The sequence below is a fragment of the Struthio camelus genome, chromosome W, assembly GCF_040807025.1.
Source record: "Struthio camelus isolate bStrCam1 chromosome W, bStrCam1.hap1, whole genome shotgun sequence".
Lineage (NCBI taxonomy): Eukaryota > Metazoa > Chordata > Aves > Struthioniformes > Struthionidae > Struthio > Struthio camelus.
Genome location: NC_090981.1, coordinates 50,922,563 through 50,943,969, shown reverse-complemented (window position 1 = coordinate 50,943,969; position 21,407 = coordinate 50,922,563). Strand labels below are relative to the sequence as shown.

The 21,407-nt window shown below is 36.4% G+C and overlaps 1 long non-coding RNA gene across 2 annotated transcripts in view; it reads right to left on the bottom strand.

Moving 5' to 3' along the window:
• Positions 1 to 21,407, bottom strand: part of LOC104146837 (uncharacterized) — a 120,832-nt gene that overhangs the window by 36,194 nt on the left and 63,231 nt on the right. The window contains exon 3 of one of the 2 annotated variants that reach the window (XR_694779.2): positions 12,594 to 12,743. The exons of the other annotated variant lie outside the window; for it this stretch is intronic. This is a non-coding gene — a long non-coding RNA (uncharacterized lncRNA). Of the gene's footprint in view, positions 1 to 12,593; positions 12,744 to 21,407 lie in introns of those variants that run through there. 2 annotated transcript variants of the gene reach the window in all.

Below are 21,407 nucleotides of genomic sequence, written 5' to 3'. Positions count from 1 at the left end.
CATATACAATCTTTTAGGATGACTTTGAGCTCTAATTCTGCAGTTCAGCATACTTGCCATCTTCCCAGCTTGGAAAGAACAGCAAATGCTATGACCGTTCTCTCCTTTTTATCGTCCAGGTCGTAAACTAAAAATGAACGATAACTGACCACAGAAAAGTCTTCCCTCCCCCAAAACCATGTTTCCATTTGGACTGTCAATCACTGCCATTGATTATAATTTACTAACTAGCTTTGCAATTATACTGTTGTGTTTTTGTTTTGACCATGATCCCTGATCAGCTTGTAGTAATGCTGTATGAAATATAAGCCTTGCTGAAGTCAGAACACATGGGGCCTGTTGTTTCTTCTTTATTCACAATTCCTTTTAATCTGCTGTAATAAGACGTTAGACTAGTTTGACACAATTTAATTGTAACTCATCAGTGTTGCTCATTACTCCTTTCTGTATTTTCTTCCAAATGCACGCAACCCATTGCTTTGATTATTCATTCCAGTATTTTTCTAGGATTGAAGTTAACATAACAGGTCTATAATTCTCCAACAGTTCCTTTTCCTTTTAAAAATACAGATACCATGTTTTCCCTTTTATGGTTTTCTGGTACTGCATTTATTGTTAACTGTACTGAGCTATTTAGCCAGCTTTTGAAGTTTTTTGGGCTCAGCTGATCTGAAAAACAGAACATTCTGAGTGATTTAACCTGTCCTTTCCCTACTCAAGGCCAAAGTTTTGGCCTGTTTCCATAAATATAAAATGTGACAGATGTCTGATTTTTAGTGAAAATCCATAACAAAAAAAATTAGACACTTTAAAGTTCTGTGTTATGCAGCAATAGCTTTCCCCACTTGTTGAATAGTGATTTGACCAAAACGTTCCTTTGTCTTTCTCTTATCGTTAATATTCTTACAGAATATTCTCTATTATTCTAAATGTCACTTAGCATTGTCTCATTTTACACTGCAGAAAGCATACATTTCATTGATAATCAACTTGCATCCACGTGGCTTGGTACCTTAAGGATATTAGTCACCAAACTTCCAATAAAATCAAAATCAGAGTGAATATGTGAAGTCAGTGGAGGACTAGGTCTTGTTGCTCAAAGACATGTCAGGTCTACATGCTTAACTCACTTTTAAAAATGTGGTAACAGCACTTAATTATTTGCATGCTTTGGAAAAAATATCTCCTTAGACATACTCCTATATAGGCCAGCACCTAAACACACTACATGAATGGGCTGACAGGAACCTCATGAAGCTCAATGAAGGTAAATTTAAAGTCCTGCACCTGGGAGTACCTTCATGCATTAATGCAGGCTGCAGCCCACCTGCATAGGTAGCAGCTATACACAAAAGGACTTGGGAGTTCTGGTGGATGACACCTTGAACATGAGTCAGTGGTGTGCCCTTGTGGCAGTGCAGGTTAACGGATACTGGGCTTCATTTGTAAGACCACAACCAGCAGGTCAACAGAAGTGACTATTTTCCTCTATTCAGCACTCACTAAGGCACATGCGGAAAACTGTGCTGGGTATTGTGCCCCTCACTTCGAGGCAGATTTTGACAAACTGGAGAAAGTCCAGCCATAGTCCACCAAAACGCTTCAGGGTGGGAGCATGGTATGAGATGATAAGCTGAGAGAAGTAGTGTGGCTAGCCTACAGAAGAGGAGGAGACCCAGTCACAGAAGACTATGAGACTGTCGTCTTACAGAAGTCTTAGTCTTGTAGAAATCCTACAGAAATATGATAGAAAAAATTCTTAATTTCATCCTTGCTTTTTCTAGTAAACATTTTCTGCAGATGTGTATCTGTACAAAGAGGGGTTATTGACAAGACAGAGCTGACTCTTCTGGGAGTTGCACAGTGAAAGGAGAAGAGGCTAAAGTCATGAAGTCTAACAAGAGAAATTCCAGCTGGACATAAAGACCAAAATTCACTCCTAGGAGGGTGGATAAATGCTGGAACAGGTTGTCCAGAGAGGCTGTGGAATTTCCATTCCTGGAGCTTGTCGAACCTCAACTGGACAAGGCCCAGGTGATCTGCTTTAAATTTGAATTTAGCCAAACTCTAAGCATTTTAAATAGTCGTGTGAGGTTCTAAGAGCAACCTCCAGCCAACTAGTAACACGTGAGTTAATATCTAAAAAATCCAAATGTTTTTAAGAAGACAAATAATATTAATATAGCAGAAAGTAAACTGAAAACGAGTAGGCTGAGAGCCTTCTAACATGCCTTCTAACATAACGCCCTTTACATATTTTAGGCCATGTTCCATTTCAATGGTAAAAATAAATTGTTTAAGCAACTGAACAAACACACAGAATTCAAAGATTTCAATACTATAAGAATTTACCACCACATACATATTTCAAGATGTTTTATTCATAATGCACAATGTGTCATCTAACATTGGCTTAGAGCTCTACATTATATTCTTGTAAACCATTCCTACACGTCTCAAAAAAGTCTTCTAATTCTGCAAAAGCCAGGCAAAAGATTTTCAACATATTGCGTAATTTTTTCATAGGTTTCTATTTTAAAAAGTCAGTCACTCTAAATATAAAAAAATATATATCCTAGAGTTCTAAAACCCCACTTCCGTTCATCTTATTTAAAAAAAGAAAAGAAAGAACTAGAAAGATTTTGAATTACTTCTTTGCTTTTATCTGGCAATAGAATTCTTTTTCCTTCCTTATTTTTCCCTGTTTTAAACACTAGCTACTTTTGCAATGAGCATCCATGCAAACAAATGGAAAATGTGGTGGCTGAAAAGAAATACTCAAATGCATGCATAAGTGCATGCCATTGTGAACATGAGAATGCACATTCATAGTGGTGAGGATTACTATGCTATATTTAGGAGGAGTAGTAATGTGAGCAGTAAAATAGTCTATAAATTATATATATATACCCTTTTTTCAGGTTTCTAAATAAGAAGAAGCAGCATTTTTCCCTGAGTGTACAAACTTTTAGAAAAAAAGACTTATTTCATCTTTGCTTTTTCTAGTTGACTCTTTCGGAGGATGTATATTGGTCCTACATCCCCCCACTGTACTGTAAGGCATCTAATTCCATATTACCAAAGATGTTTCTGTCGTTTTTCCCTGCATGGCCTTTTGGGCTGAGTGGGAACCTGTTTATTTTTATGCTCTGTTTTCAGTGTTATGCGAGAGAGAAAATAAGGAGGAAATTGAATACGGTTGTAAAAGAAACTATGACAGATTTTATTAGGAATTGCACTGGTTATTTCACTGTGTTTGTTCTGAACTGTATTTTACCATATGTAGAATAAGTTAAAGGAAAATTCCAGCATTCAATCTCTTCCTCCTGTTAATATTTTAAATAACATATATGGCATATACCAGCCAATCAATCAGGTTCACTTTCCCTAAAAATCCTTTCTGATCATAAAAAGTACTTTAAGTTGTGAATATAGGAAAGGTCTGCATCAATCTTCCATCGGTGACCACTGCTGACCAGAAAGATAGATAGACATTTGCTGCCCTCTTTTGGAACAAATAAGTGAAGATTCAGCAAATGATTTTGCATTGTTTTGTTTTTATCAGATGTTTCCCTTTGCTACTTCGCTCACAATTGAGGGGTTTCTAGTCGACTATTTGGCTTGCTCACATACACTGTTGGGTTGAGCACTGAAAACTTCACCAAAACAAAGACATTGTTTACTAAGATGGATTTTTTTAGAACATGGACCATGCAAATACATTGAATACATCCTTTTAATAACTGAGTAACTGCAAATTTATTTTAATAGATAACACTCATATTTGTTAATTATTAATTTTATTAAAAGTTTTTGATGAAAATTGATTTGAGTTTGATTGAAATGTTCTTGAAAAAATAATAGAGTTTGTCCTGCAGTTGTAAAAAGAATTCATAAACAGTGGTAATATCTCTTTATTAGCAATATCTCTTTATCCATTACTTCTGCCTTCATTTTGACCTGACACTGAAAATGAGAACTATTAAACTAAGAATCAAATTAAATGAAATAAAACTCAAATTTAGAATATTACAGAGGCTAAGTAGCCTATTAAAGTTGTCATCACCTATAAATACAGCAAGGAAAATAGGAGCAAACTCTCAGAGACCGTAACCGGGGCATTAGGATAATAGACGCAGGATATTATAAATAAATAAATAAATATTGTCCTATATAAATGAATATTGTCCTATACCATTTTTATACATAATAACTTCTTGAATGCTATGCTTTAATGAACATATTCTGTGTTAGAAACAGAATATGGCATTTCCAATTTTTATCAATTCTCTGTAAAGGCAATCCTAAATGGACTTCACTAAAATCAATACTCTATGCTGTATGATAGGTCTCAATCCTGAAACCAGATCCTGAGTCAGATATTCTCTACAATTAGGTGGTAGCTATTTGACTTTCATGCCATGCCTGTTCTATGTCTAGGACAGGCTCAGCTGAACTCTAAATTCAAATTCTGATCTGAGTTTTAAATTTGTATATGCAATCAATCAGACTGGTTTGGAAGTAGAGAATACAATTACTAAGCTGTAAAAATCTAGAATGTATTATATTGTTTGATGTAATTTCTGTAACTGAGACTACCAATGTAATTAAAAAGTTGATGGTGTTTTATCAACATCATCAAATATGAAGAGGATTGTAACTGTGCATCTTTTAGAAGAAAATTATATGGTGACAAATTTGACACATATGATGCAACAGCTTTTTAGCCACAATTCAGTGAAGTATGAGGATGAAGCAAAGTACATATGTAGTCCTTTGCAAAACTGGGCTTACTTCCTAAAAAGGAAGTTACAAAGACACTTAAGACTTTAAAGCTTGCTTGGATTATATAGAGCGTTGAAGTACTCCTTCTCCATTACTTACCTGTTTGTTAAGCTTTCAACCTTAGAAAGCTTTTGGCTGCAAAATACAAAATTACAGTGATACATTACATGTTTTTGCAGTATAAATATCTCTCTCATTGCTCTGAAGGACCTAGGAGCCATATCAATCCTTACAATTACTCTGTCATTTTCCTTGTTGATTCTGGACTTAGTAAGATCAACAGTGCTGTCCACCTCAAAAATCCTGAACTGCTTGCTCTCTTCTACGTATTGTTTTTTCCATACTCTTATTTGTTGCTCTCAGCTAAAATGCTTAATTGAACTTGAACAGCAGTCTCCAAACTGAGAATGTCCCATATAACATTGTTCAAGGAAATCTGAAGCACATTTACATTGCTGACTACATCACTGTTAACTGAGCTTATTTACTATTCTTGGTACTGTGTGCATAAATCCAAGAGCAGGCACCATCCTGACCAAAAAACACAAGGGCCTCAGCAATACAAGGCTTTAACAAATCAGTATATTCTTGCGCTTCTTGAAGAATGCTCCTGCATCTGTCCTGAAAATGCACGAAGTACTGTAGATTCATGTAGAGAAAATCCAGTGTATCAGGTGTGCTGCACATGACACTATATATAGCATCCCAGTTTCCATACACTGCAAAATATCTTCATAGATTGAGATTTTTATTTTATTTTGACAAAAAAGTATGTATTTCAGACTGAACTGATTCTTTTAGAGGGAGGTTTTTTTGGTTTGTTTTAGTGTCGTAGCCCAATGTCATGTCCAGAATTCTCAGAAGCATTCAGAGATTACTGGATGAAACTCTGTTATTGTCTTTAGAAACTCAGTGGATAATGACAAGCCTAACCAGATAAGACAGTACATTTTATTTACCAAGGACATGGTTGGCTCTGTCTAATTCTGATCGCATCCCAGAAGTCAATAGAAAATTTCCCTACCAGTAAGAGAAATCTAACTTGTTTTAAGTGGAGCCTGCAACAATTTATCAGTCTGTCAGCAACCTATATCAGAATTCCACTGAAGCAGATTTGTCAGATGCTGTAGCAGAAGGCATTTTTTTCTTTTTTACTTTCACTTCATCTACAGTACAAGAATTTTAAAAGTTTCTTAATCACAGCTGGAGTGTAATTTCGGCTTGTGGTGCTTCCAAACACGCAATCACTCATTGTGATCCATAAACTATGGTGACTTTATAAAGTGGTATATGGGAAAGAGAATTTTGAAGCCATAGAATTCTTGATTAAGGACAATAGATCATTACAATGTCCTTCAAGGCCGTCAGTGGAATGGCTCATCTACTGTTTCTGCAATTCCCCATGTAGCCATTCAGCTGTACTGACTGTGATAAAGAATTTGTACAGGTGGCATTAGAGACCTCAATAGCTCATATTACAGTAGCTGTTACTAGCTCTTTTTGGAATAGATCTTTTCAGCTATACCTGCAAAATTTGCAATCACGCATCTGCATTTGTAAAAGTCTGCTTTTGTGTTGGCATATAAATTCTGAATGTATGTATTCCTACACCTAAGGATTTGTCTTTTCTTCTAGAATGATTATGACTGTCGTAATTACAGCAACAACATCTATAGCTAGGATAGACTTACTATTAATCTGACATGTTGACATTTTATCTGCTTTAATTCCTTGGCCAAATACATCCTGAAACTTTTTAATCACATAATAATTATTATACTGCCAAATGATTTTTTGGTTCATTTATTCTTTTTTTTAAACTACTTCTGCTCCTAACAAGGCCTTTTTTTCAGAGAGGTTGATTGGTTTCACAGTTTAATTTATGTAAACCACCAACTACCTAGTGCCTGATATCCATTCAATAGCAACTGGAATTCAGAATTCATGCAGACAAAAGGATACAAAATATATTATAAACTTGCAGCATCCTAGTTCTTTGAGTAGCCTGTGCTCATATCTTGAGGGTCATGCCTTCAGTAACCTGACAGAAGTAAAAAGGACATATAGTTCACTTGCAAGGGACACATGATGAGTGCTGTTTCATCATGTGTGCAGTATGAGCTGTATCTCTCTCTGGAGATCTTCAAGGGTTTAGGATAATAGGAAGGCAAAGAGAGACAGAGAGGTGAACCACAGCTGTCAGCTTTTTTATTCTCAGTTCTAGTTTTCTTAAGGGGTTTAAAACTGTCACTATGATCAAAAGCTTAGCACTTAAGACAGCCCCCAGGCAGCCAGAGGAGGACAACACTTTTATGTTTAGTGCTTCCTATCAGAATCCATAATCTAGATGCTGCCTATTACTTCCATCATTGTAACATTTCTTTATTAGGTATAATAGATATTAGCAAACGTGTATGCCATCAGCTTTCATAAAAACCTTTCTTCTATATCTGTCTGTTAAAAACATGTGAAAATATAGGTTAAGATACTGAGAAATACATGTACATAACCTCCAAATCTCTAGTCCTAACAAACTCCACTCTGTAAAGAAAATTTCACAGCACTGTACTTTCCTCTAAGCCAGAAAATAATTATACCTACTACACTGGTTGCTATTCCAGTCCCTCTAGATTGGCAACCTGCCTGGCTTAGAAAACCTACCTGCTAAGCTTCCTGCTTTTAAAACAGTTATCCATCTCTGTATCAAGCTGCATCTGTACACAACTCATAGCTCATGCTAAAGACGCCATCAAGACATGCTAAAGGATCCCTGAGACATTTGCTACTGCTATTTGTAAGACCTCTTCCTAACAGTTGTTAATTTTGCAGTTTTACATTGAATGCTGCTCAGTCTGACAGGCCTCAAGACAAAACACACAGCTTTAAATACTGGTGAACCCTATAACTCTTATTTTTTCTTGCAACCAAACATAGAAAATAAAAAGATGGATAAATAGGAAACGATTGATCACCTTTCTCTTTTTTTGGCTTGGATTTAACTTTTTAATATATACTTTTAATACCAATGTCATAAAAAATTGTTTCGGGATAAAATTCCCAGAGAGCAAAAGTTTGCATTCACTTCTGAATAAATGCTTTCAGCCAAAAGGGGACAAAAAGTTGAGAAAAGCTGCACAAAATTCTTCAGAAACCGATCAATTCCAGTAGTTAAAAAACTTAAAAGGTCAGAGCTTAATTACCATAACTGTTTTGAAGAACTACCTTCCTTGAAAACATTTTCAAAAGATTACAGCCAGCCAGTTTTTAAGCATGCTTGTACTCCAGGTGCATTTGAGCACATGTTGGGCATGTTGTTACTCCTTGGAAATCTTCTTCATCAGCAGCCACAGAACATGCACTCCACGGAGCGGACAAAGTAGCATTTATTCACTGCTCCAGTGGCATTACCTGTGGCCTCGCCTTGGCCACTCATCTCTTGGGTCATTCTGAACAAATCACTTCATTGCTCTTCTCCTTGTCTATAAAACTGAGACAATAATGTTACCTCCTTTAAAGGCTCTTCAGCGTCTCCTGATGATAAAGAGACTGTTACATTGTAACTTACACCCTCACTGAAGCCCAGATTCTTTTTTACTGATTCCCAGGGGAAGCAGCTTTTTGGATCTTTCAGGAAAACTAGCATTCTTAAATGTCAAATTACTTATGTTGAATCAGAGAATATATCTTCCTGTATGTCTGTACAGCACTCAGCACAGAGATATTTGCATCCTGATGAGGTACAATAGCAAGCACAACAACAGAAACACATAAGTTTGGAGACACTTTTTGCAGTCTCATATGAAGGAAAAAACCTGCTGTTGAGGCTTCTGATATTCAGAGGAATTGTTGCTCAAACAGAGCAGAGTTTCCTGTGCTTGCATGGCAGACAGATTCTTAATACCTGCTTGGGGCCACAGTTTGGATGATGGTTTTTTTTTAATTAGAGTAAAAATCTCAGAAGCACTGTGTCAAAGCCCTTAGTGAAAACGAAATTATAGTATCTGAGGCACAATCTCTGTTTCAACGCCATTTGATTTTCTGCTTTGTACACATTTGCTAGAGTTAAGTGTTGTGGGACCTCATGTCCCCATTGACTTATTTCTGTCATGACGTGTTAGTTGTGATGTGATATAATGAGTTGCGGCACAGTAACCCAGTACAGTCCAGTGAAGCACGGTGTGTAGGAAACTTCACTCAAGTGCTCTTTTTCCCTTCTGTAAAACTCAGGCCATCTGACACCTTGAGTCATCTCAACCTAAATGAGTAGATGACAGAGCAAGACAAGTGGATCTCTAATGTTACTAGAGTATTTGAACAGAAGTACATTCCTCAAATTCAATAGCAATATCCAGAAAAATTAAACCCCAAGGTAATATATTGAAAAGCCGAATTGTAAAACTTGTCACCTTTGTTGGAGAAGTTATGTCAGAGAATTTTCTCCTAATTTGTGGTCTTACATTGACTTTACGCAACCTTCAAACTAACCAGTAACATGACAGAAGATCTCTGAGACTGTGTTTTCTGAGCTCCACCATGGCAAATCACAGGCAAATATTTTCATAATAAAATCCCTCTTAAAAAAACAAATAATACAGTTACCAATTAACAAGGCTTTGCAAATCTATAACTTTGAGGTGACCACAAGAAAACAAGAAGAGTATAACTGGAATATGCTTTGAATTAGAATCCTTCTAAAAGTATATCAAACTTCTGGCAATTTTGGTAAAGTACTAAGAGGCTTACATATTTTGACTTGATCCAAAATATACCTATAGTTTGGTAAATCTGGATGCAGTTTCCTACCCTGCCCTACCCTACAAATTCAAGATTTGTAGGCTCTCTGTGCATCTTTTCTCCATTGGTAAAATGAAAGTAAAAGCCTTCCCTGTTGCTGTCAGGAAAAATAGGGTTTAAAGCATATTTTCTGTCCCCACAATACTTCGTGCAAACCCAGTTGCTCTGAACAATGTACCCTCAGTGTCATGTGGCAAGGAAAGGACTGTAGTGTACTAGTACTCAGTCCCTCCCTTGCAGCATCTCTCTGTCATGCTGCATGGCTGGAGGAATTACATAAATCACAGCATGGTCTAGCTAAAAATCAAAGCCATCTCCAAAGGGAGATGCCCTTATCTAGGTCTAGTATTTGCAAGCCAGCTGCCATGGAGCTCTTAAGCTTTGACATAATACAAGTGTGTCTTTCACCATTGAAAATACAGGAAACTGATTTTTCCCTGGCTTTTTATCAAGTTCTACATGAATGTTCTTAGGAAAACTCATATCTGCATTGGAATTCCCTTCTTTTCCACTTCTTTCAATTAATTTTGATATAGAGTTTACATGTGGTAAGAAGAAAAATACAAAGAAAAAAATATGTGTACTTCCTTCCTTGGGGAGTTTTGCCACAGGCGTTAACTACTTATTCTTCAAACATGCAATAGGGCGTTTCCTTAATTTTTAAGAACACATTTGGATCCCATTATTGTATGTAACCATCAATTTTATGTGATCATTTTAAAAGAACTCTTTTATTATGATATATTATTTTTATAGTGTCATGCATAGATCAAGGTCTTACTGTGCTTGAGAATGCAGAAACTTACCATTAAAAGATGACATATGTGTGTGCAAAACTATAAAATATATAAAGTGATCTGTTTTTAAACTTATTCAAAATCCTCCATTATAATCATGTCTTTTTGTAATCCTCTTAGAAGGATGACTTACTTTCATTCCTCACACTCTGAAAGCAGCCTGGACATGTGAAGTGACTGGAGAAGTGCTCATCCGAGCTTTCAAAGCAAGAAGGTTATATGCGCTTTTTGCATGCGGGTTGAAAGCAATGTAAGGTACACAGGGTATAAACTCTAATGGGATTGTGAAGTTTAAACCTGCTGTATCTGGAAAATACCCTGGGTGTTTATGAAAGCCCTTTGTCCCTATTTATCAATATTACAGTAGTCTGTGGTCTAAAAGTCCTAGCTGACAGTTCAGAGCCTTGTTGTGCAAGGCTCTGTACATGCATGCAGTGCTGTAAAAGCTTCCAGTGGAGACATTTGAGAGGCTACTGGCAATGCTATAGACTACAATAAGAGACAAAATGGGAGAACCTGGATAGTAGCTTTGAAGAAAGAACATTGTGTCATGTGGCCCAACTGTAAAATAGAAAAATTGCATGTAATTATTTGCCAAGCTGAGTGTGATGATGTGAAAGGAAAGAACTAATGATGATGCACTCTGCCTGTTAGAGGTTTTTCCTTCCAGGAGCTCAAGGTTACAAGAAGTGCTCTTCACTTGGATTATTATTTTTTTCTTCCTTCCACTAGAAATGTAATGGTCACAAATAAATTCTGCACATAGGGAGTTAATAACACTCCAAAGATGTTGTGAAATAATTTTATTTACTAATGCTAGACATACAGGCTTGGCAATATTTTTTTCCTGACTTCAAGCATCCTGTATTGATTGATTAATTATTCTACCAATGAACTAACAAATATTGACCTTATAGAGTTGAGCAGCATTTAGCCAAAAGTCAGTAATCTACATCGATCACTTAATGGAACATCAAAGCTCAGCATCTGACAGTTTTATGTCATTCAGCAAAAATCTGTCTATGCTTTGATGATACCTTGACCTTTCTTATTAGGCATCCTTGGCAGAAAACTAAAAGCAATAATAAAATTAAACCTGTGGATAATGCTTTGTTATCTGGAGTGAAACTGTCACTGCCACAAAATACTCCTTGCAAATTTACCTAGCAGCAGGGGTAGCATTTCTTTTTCTAAATAAAAATATAATTTCCCAGCTATATGACTGGGCAGCATGACACTGAAATGTAATTTTACCACAGCGTAGCAGTAGAAAAGCAATAGGGAGCAAATGCTGGTATACGTGTTTTAAAAAAAAGCACACACACACACACACACATACACACATACAAACAACTTAGGAATAATACTTTGAACTCTGTAGCCCTTTTAACAGATGAGGATCTGTCTATGCAGCTGTCACAGCAGCAATTCAGCTCTGTCTCAGCACATGAGCTATTACAAACAGCCCTGATCAGATACATGGAACGCTAAGCTTATTTACGCTGCTTCTGGAGTATGTTTTCCAGGTCTAAACCTAGCTAACGTACATTTTCACAACACTTTAAAATATTACAATCACTTTTATGACAACAGCATAGACCCATGCGAGGGGACTGGTAGGGGCAGTAGCAGCTGAATAGGGATGGTTTCTCACACAGCTTCCCACTCTAGAGCAGCATAACTTCCAGTCTTCACTCTGCATTAGTGCCTAGCACCTGAAGCCAACTCATTTTTTCAAGGTAACTCATTACAAACTTTTAGTGTGGTGAAGTATCAATAGCTATTCTGATATTATTACAGCCAGAAGTAATCTCAAGTTCCTGGGTTTGGGCACAGTCTTCAGCCATGTCCTAACTCCATATCCCCACAAAGGAATTCTGTCCTGTTGCCAGTCCTGGATTACATCATCCATGTTGTCATCTCCTGGAGATGTACAGGAGAAGTACTACACTGACACAGAAAGAATCAAAGGGAAAATGGGATGGAAAAATAACGGCAGGATAAAGGGCTGTCATCTTCATTCCTTAACCCCAGGATCTAAAGTAGGTCCTCACCTTGCAAGAAATAAACTTAGAAAATCCCCCTCTTCCTGTTTTCCCAGAGGATTCACAGTCATCTCCTTGCCTTTGCCATTTAAGCACCACTTGCCTAGAGCAAGTTGCTGTTGAAAGCATGAGGGAACTGGCATTTACTTACCTAAGTGATTCAGGAGAATCAGGGGAGAGGTGCTTTCCACGCTCTGAAAGCCAGTGCTTCACTAGGCAAAACCAATCTGGCAATTCCTTCCCTAACTTCCAAAACTGCCTTTTCAGTGCCATTCTGAAAGGGGTCAGTCGACCTCACAGTGGTGGCTTCTGCTAAATACTGCTGCAGAAACAAAATGTAGATAGGGTCCAACTGAGTTGTAAGGACTACAGGAATTCTACAGAAAGCCAACAGAAAGTAAAGACATTCAATCCCACAGCCTGGAAAGGCTGTATGTCCACAACCACCTGGGCACAGAGGGTCCTGATTCAGTCTCACTGAGGATGTAAGGAAATGTTTGGCAGCATGAGTCAAGGCAAGTAACACAGAGGTACCTTAAAGATAGTTATTTCTTATTCATTGACATGGTAATTCTTAGTTTTAACTGTTCAGAATTATTTCACTGGGATCTCATATGAAGGTCCCCATCCTAATTGAAATCTTTCCTTTTCACTAGCATTACATTGCATCCAGGTTAGTTTTTGGTTTTGAATGGCTATTTTCACTGACTATTCTTCATTCCTCTCTTTTAGCTCTATTGGTGGTGCTTTCTTGTTGAATTCTCTTCTTGACGAGCACTATGCCAAGACTACTTTTTTAACTGGTTGGCAAACAAAATAAGTGCATGTGTTACCGTGAGACACTGGGGCAATTCAATACAAAACCAGATTTTGCTTTTAGTTTAATAGGACTCTGAGTTTTTAGCTTCTACATCCGCTGATGAGGTAGCCCAATTTTGGGCACCTAAGAAAGCAGATTTTCCAAAGTGCCCAGTAGCAAACATGCCCAGTTCATTTAAAAATTCAGCTTTTTATCTTACTGGGAGCTGAGCTTTTGTGGAAATGCCATTAAATGTCTCAATTCAGTCACATGTGCTTAGAAAACCTACTTCAATTTCCTCACTAAAAGTCATTGGACCTAATATTATTTCCATGTAGCCAGTATGCGTTGCAAAGAAATTAACAGTTAAAAAAAATCTACGGTGCTATAGAAATCCACCTTCTGCACTAGCCAAGTATGAGAGTAATTTTACCCGTTCCTGTGTCCCGGCTCAGGGGATGATTGTCTCTCACAAAACCTTTTTAAATGGAATGAAATCATAGAGGAATCCTACCAGTTCATCTCCCTGCCTCAAAGCAAGGTCAACTCTAACGTGGTTCACTATGCATAAACCTAGGGGTTAAATAAACATTCAAGAAGAAAGGATATAAAAAAGACTTAGCGTTCTGTCAGTTTCTTCCAAATGTTAAAGAAAAATATAAAATAACAAAACAAAGTGTTTTTATGAAAATTCAGAGACATCCTGTGTTCTAGTTACTCAAAACCAAAAATTTAGTGCTTTTGATGCCCACATTCATTATGTATGGAAATAGACAATTATCTATTTATTTGCTTCTGTTATATTTACGTAACAGATGTTCCTTAGGTGTTTCATCTAAAATGACAGCATGGGGCAGGACTTTGGAAAATGGATGGCCCGACTTTGTAAGTTGTCTGTAATCTAGAATAATATCCAAACCATTTTGCCACACACAGCATAGATGAAATTGTAGGCTATCATCAGTATCCGGAATAAAGGACACTATTTGTCTGCTACCCTATAACAGATATTCATGTCTGCACATTCACACACATACACTCTTCCAGCTGAAGAACTGAAGAGACACGTTATTTAAAACCTCTGCTAAAAGATGACAGTATTCTTTAACTGCCCTGCCACCCATAAAATATGCCTTGTGTATAGAACTATATTAGGTAGGGAACTTAGTCTAAAATTAATTGTGTTTTTTTCTTCAGTGTTAATTTACTTTTACGTATTCTAGATGTACCCTCTTTCAAATGGTACATTCTGTTTCTATTTTACTGTATTCAGCAATCAGCGTCGATTACTGTTGGTAACCATGGCAACTAGACAGCTAACTGTTCTTAAATCTTCATTTGTCCACTACTTTTACAAAATACTGTATAGTTAAGAAAGACAGAAGAAAAAGCCGGAAGGGATAAATGTATAACCTCTTTTAACTGAGGTTTTAGATAATGTGATGTGAATCTGCTCTCGGAAATAAAAAAAATACTCTCTCTGAGATTTAAACATTCTTGAGGGTCCTTTTAGGGTCCGATAGCACTAGCAATTCAGCAGTTTTCAGGATCTTCAAGGATTCAGTATATGCTAGTACTATTCATTCCTTGTCTGTATTTTAAACCTTCGCGTTGGATCTCCAGGATCTTCGCTGGTATCAGAAGTAGTCTGCTTCCAGATTACTTATAAAATAACAGCTAGAGAGACTGGCACAAGTGCAGGTCTCCTCTGATGACTTTCTACAAGCTTAGAGGCTAATAATCTGTGTGGTAGTGCAGAATAATTTCAGCTGCTTATATGATTCTCATGAGCTCCAATCAAGATATAAAAAGTGAAAGTCTTATTTGTATAAAGAATTAGGGACTCGGGACGAGCAGGGGAGAACAACCTGCAGAGATACTAAAATATGCCATCCTATGAAGAGAGAAGAACTGGTTTGCTATAATCATGTAAGTCTGTAATGAGTTATCAGTAAAGCAAAATCCAGGAAAGGAGGAAATTTTAATGACCAGTTATGTGCATCTTTTCTGTTTGGAGACAAGTAGGAATCCCATCTCCTTTTCAAATAAAAAGCACTGAAAAATAAAACAAGTTAGCTACTAAAAGGATTCTTTGATTTTTTTCGTGAAGTCATTAGGAACATATTATTTTACTCTAGCTGATGATACAGTGATGAAACAAGCTTTGCTGTGATAGGCGTGAAACATTTCCTTATGCCACTTTTTATAAAAATACGCATATGCTCAGCATAGTGCATGTTTACACACAACAAAGAGAATGTGGTCTAGTGACCCATCCACATTTTACCTTCCTAGTCCACAGACACCTGCTTCCAGGACCTCTCCTTCTCCTAGGCATGCATATTCTACCATTGAGAGATGCTCTAATAAATGTTTGCTTTTTTTTTTACATAGTGAGAAATATATACTCTTTCTTTTTTGAAGCAAAATTGTTACCTTCTGCACATGAAACTCCAAAATATCAGCTTGGAAGATGAAGACTGACAAAATCTACAGTGAATTGAAATTGACCTTTCAGAATGGAAATCCTTTTTTAAATGCTGAACAGACATTCCTACACTCTAATCTCTATTAATCTCTATTAGATTTATTTATCTCTAATAAATCTCATAGAGTACTTTGGATATGGTCAGTAGAAAAAACACTCACTACAGTTGCAATGCCTCCATGATACTTTTAAGACTGGTATGAATAGATTTTTTTCTTTAGCTATTATTTCAGCTGAAAAATCTTGTTCTTTAAAGTTAGATTCTAGTCTCCTGCAGTGAGAAAGGTGACATCCTTCACAGTAGTTTGCTTGGTTCCAGAGGGAGAACCATAGTTGCCTGGCAGGTCTATGTATAATCTTGTTTTACCTATACAATATAGGAAATTATGGAACTCTGTACAGAAATGGGGCACAGTGTAGGCATATGCTACTGACAGACTTGCAGATTTAGTCCAAATTATTCTTTCTGCTCTTTTGGATTTGTCTGTATCTTTTGCAGTGATTATTGAAAGTAACTGTAAAGTCACTCAGTAATTGCTTTCTTAGCGAGCATAACAAATCTATATTTATATATGTTTTTACATAAATTTGGGTATAAAATAATATGCAATGAATTGAACAGCTGCTGTGATTCTAATTTTGGTAATTCCTCAATCTAAACACAGTCCAGCTCTTTAAATCAGCATGCAGTTCTTACCAAAGGACAAAGTACCTCCTTGCTTGTCCACTCTCCAAAATCACATTATGTTAATTCCTTTCCACATCTAAATGTAACCATGTCTCTTAGGAACATCTTAGGTTTCATTTTCTTTGTTATTAGTTTACCATCACCAGAAATGCTTTCCCTGTGACACGAGATAAAGAAAAGCATATTCTGACAATATATAATTTCTACTGCAGTAAGATTTTTTTTGCCATTTTTTTTTCGAAGGGAAGAATCCATGATGTTGTCAGGTCTGTTACTGAGAGTACTGTCCTACATTTGGTAAACTCAGAGGAATATCAGAGTTTTCCATGTATCAAGTACTCCCCTATGTAATGTTTCAGGGAAAGAATTTAAAACTCCAGCTGGGCCATAGCTGAACCCTTTTCTCTCACTGCAGTTGAGCTTTGGGCATGAAATATAATGATAAAACGTACATGGGAACAAAGTAAAAGGCCACTATAACACTGCCATTGTCATACCATTACATGGATTTTATAACGTACAGTTACTGCTCTTCTCAATTGACATCATACAGGGCTCAGCTAATGGAAAGAGACGTGGAACATAATGCACCAAGTAGATGCTGGACAGGAAACAGTAAATGGATCATGAATCCAGCCCCTCTAGCTAAAGCAGTCAAAACTCTGAATAGCGGGGAGACTAATGTTTTTAGCCATTTTCCCTTCCAGACATAAGCCAAAAAAACCCTGCACTGAAGTGTTTTCCTTTTCTGGCTGCCCACCCTATTGTGAAAGCCAGCCAGCCAAGCTCAAAAGCATTTGCTTTTAAATGAATCATGGCAATACAATAAAGATGCAACATGCAGATTAAGTTCAAATCGATGACAGAAGCCGGGGCTTACATCAGTATGTTCCAAAATGCCAAAATTGCTCACAGTCAGAGAAAGTTCATCCAATAATGTGCCATAGGGGGTGAACAGAGAGCAACATGCTGAGTTCTGCGTGATGGCCTTGGTACTACTGCAAGCAACTTTTGGAATTTAGTAAACCTGTCACTGTTCATAAAATTTTCAACCGTACAGAGTGATGGCTGTTTAAAGCAGTAAATCTCCTGCCACATCTTTTTACCTCTTTGGGCTAGGTTATGCACTGTAATTGTCAGGCTGAAATTCTCCATTATGTAAATAAACTCTGCTTTGCAGCACCGTCATTTTCTAGACAGTGTGAAAAAGGTCTTTATTCACAAAGAGATAATAATTACACAGTTTTCCACAGCCTGGAAGCTTGTGAAATTTAAGAGAACTGCAAGTTTTTATCTACAGTTTCTCTCAAGAATCTGCAGGTTCCTGCAGCACCGGAAATATTTTTTTTGCTTTACAAGTTCATCTAATTGAGCGTATAAAAGTGAATTTTCCTTTAAGCTTTAGTATTTCCTCTCCCCACTAGCAAACAATGTTAAATCCAGTCCAGACTGTCAACTGCCAATGTATCGTACTGTAATATAGCAACCTTCGCATTGTTTGTTTCTTTGCTGGAAACATTTAATGTGGTCTCAGAAAGGTGATGAGTAGATGTCTGAACCAAATACAAACAAGGCAGTTGCTAAAGTCCTCAAAAGACAATATCAGGAATGAACCACAGTCAGAGCTCCACAGTCAAATCCAGACTTCTCAGTTGATTCGTTTCCTTTTTCTGGACTGACGTTATCCATATTTAAACTCTTGTTCAGGGGCTTACGCCCCATGTGAGAAAAAAAAACAATTTTTCAAATTCAAAATTAAGAACTGGTATGTCAAACACCTCAGCAAGCTGCCTGATTCTTCAAAGGTGCTGAGAATGCAGAACCTCTTAAAATCAAGATATTTGTGTGGCACCTCATTCTAACCAGTAAGTTTTCATATGATACTGACTGTCAGATGTTTGACCTTCCTGGAAGCTATAGACTGAAATTTTAATTTGTTCCTAGAGCTAAATAGACCTAGATAGCTAAGTAGAAAATGCCACTCTTTTTGTCAATTAATCTCTTTGAATAATGTTTTCTTAAAGTAAATCAAAGATAAACAGCATCATAGTAGTTCTTTTAAAAATATAGTTTATTTTCTAAGAAGGTAAATAGGTCTTCCAAAAAGAAAGAAAGCCCAAGAACTAACGAACATATAGTTCTCTCAGGTAACTACTGTGTTTTCCAAAGCTTTTGATTAATTTGCTCTGAATTTAAGCACTTGCATTAGCCCTCAGTCTTCCAGAAGCTGTGTTATAAACAGCTTCCTGCATATTTTCCATAGCACATTTGTTTTTTTAATACATTTGTTAGTAAATTCTACCCCCGCTGAAAACTAAAGTAACTGACTTCTGCAGCTTGCGTTTACCTTTTTCTTAAGTTATATTTATAGCGCATTTTGCCATCTTTGTGCTACACTGCAATTTGAAAGGGACAAATATTCCCAGGGTTGTAGGGTATTTCCATTTAACTGCATTCACATTTTTTCCACAAGGTACTGTTTTTTGCTGCTTTAGAGAGCTAAACGGAATAGAACATACCTACAAAAATATATTTTCACATTCCGTCTAATCCTTTATGTATTGTTGTATGGTTGAAATGTATCGCCATTTTGTAATAATCAACATAAAGAGCAAAAACAAATTGCATTTGAGAAATCACAGTTCTAATCATTCATTTAAAATAAAACTGTAAAATGTAACAAATATATGTAACACATTGGCTAAACGCTAGTTATGATAAGGCAGAAAGTCACTTGGCAGTGAGGATTCTCTGTTTCATAGATAGGCCACTAAGGGGCAGCAGTATCTGCTCGCACATCTATCCATCACTAAAACCTGGTAGAAAATTTTACATCTTTAACCATACTGCAAATGCCTTTATATTTTATAACTCCACTATTATAAAAATATAAGATGCAAATGAGATATTTTATTCCTTAATAATTAAATTGTAATTATCAATGAACGGCTTACAGGCCCTAAACCGTTTGTCACATAGAAGTTGGAATGCTTAAAATAGTGAAATGTAGTTTCCCAGGGGAAATTTTCTCAAAAAGCTTAGAGAACATGAGTCAGAGTGCTTCGTATTTACTCCATAAACACTTTGGAGGCTGCCCTAATTTTTAACAGAGTTTCCCAGTCAATTTTGGAATACTTTTCTCTCTCAGATTTTAAAGACGTATTAAATCAAAATTAATCTAAGAATAAGAAACTTTAAAATTGGTCTTAATCCACCCTAAGAGTTTTTACTGTCAGTCAAAGTGTCAATATAACCCCAAAAATCCTAGTTTTCTTCTAGGTTTCATACATTTGTGATGATGAGAATCTTGGCTCCAGAAATATAATCCAGTGTTACTTAAGCCAAAATGATTCCTTTCAGTAACAGCAGTAAGACTTCTGCGCTTTTTGTAGGCCAATATTGTTTGAATACCAGTTAGCTCAAACATTTAACATGTATGAAATGGCATCTACAATATGGCAATGTCACTTTCTAAAGGCTTCACTATTTTATTGCACTACGTCAAAAAAGACTAGGGTTTGGTTTCTGAGAAAAGATCACAGTTTCTTCAGGTGATTGAAACCACAGTTCACCTCAGATTAGTTCACAGAGTGAAGTTAATACTAACTATTTGGATTACCAGGTCTTTAGCTCCTAAGAGTGTTACAAAATAAAAGTACTTCAAAAGTGAGCAAAAACCCGAGCAAATGTTCATAAATAAGGTCTATGACTTTCGAAAGATTTTAATCCACACGCACACACACATACATATATACACAAAAGAATTCTTTTTAAAATGTTCACCAACACAGGGATATTATTAAATGGCGTGGAGGTATAATTCACTTTTCTCACTAATTTACAAAGATTTCTGAATATATCAACTCAGATCCTGTTTGGCTATGCTCATGCGTAAAAATAGACTATCAAGATTGAAGATGAAAGATCAGTTTGCAGAGTCCTCTGCTCACAGACATATTCTTTCTCTTGCTATATTAAGCAGAGTACCTAATATCTTGATCCTAATTAGCTGTTTGTTAGAAAACTACAACTGCTTCATGAAGACTTTCTTTGTTTTCCTCAGAACTGAACCCACTGCATACATACCCTCCTGGGTTTTAATGATCACTATGAAAAGTCAAGACATATGGCACTTTATTCTTTCGGTGAGTACTGGCCTAATTTCCCCTTATTAGGAATGCCTTATCAGATTGAGATGGAGCCTAACCTCACCAGTGAAAAACACCTGTAAGATAATTTGGAGTCATATTACTAATAAAACTGCAGACAAAGATTTCCTCCCTAGAAAATTAGCATTTCCATCCGTCTCTGAATGAAATGACAGGAGGTAACTCCTCTGCATATCAGATATGCCAGAAAGAAAAACCCTACTGCAGTAAATCTGAAGAAAACCCAGGAGTCACCATTGAGTTAATTGAATCAGGGATGATACGATCATAAGAGATAAAAACACATTAAACAAATGAGGATATTTTACAATACACGACTTGATTTAAAATTCACCTTTTCCCAATACAAGGTGAACCGTGTAGCTTGAATATGGATATTGAATTATTAGCAAAGTTTTAGATTTCAAAATGCAATTAAATTAAAAGGAAACTGCCTTTGAATAAAATACCAGGAAAAAAAATCCATTTTAAATCCCATATATCTTTTTCTTTCCTTCTCTTTTCACTATTTATTTATTTTTATTATTATTAAATCAACATAGCTTAAAAAATAAAATTAAGCTACAGTTTTTGGTAATTCTAATTTTTTAGATCACTTTAATGCAGATACTCCCCCCCCCCTCCATTTTCCCATATTGTTACACTAACCAGTTTCAGAGAATCCATATATTTTTTGTTGTTTCCATCCCAATGTACCTAGGCTTATACAGGATCTTCCTCCTCTGTTTTCAAATACTGTTATTCTTTTAATGTGATTACATTTATCCCTTAGAGTTCTGGCCATGTCTGGCCTTTCATAAAACTCTCATAAAACTCTCATACCAGGCAGTTGAAGGTCCCCA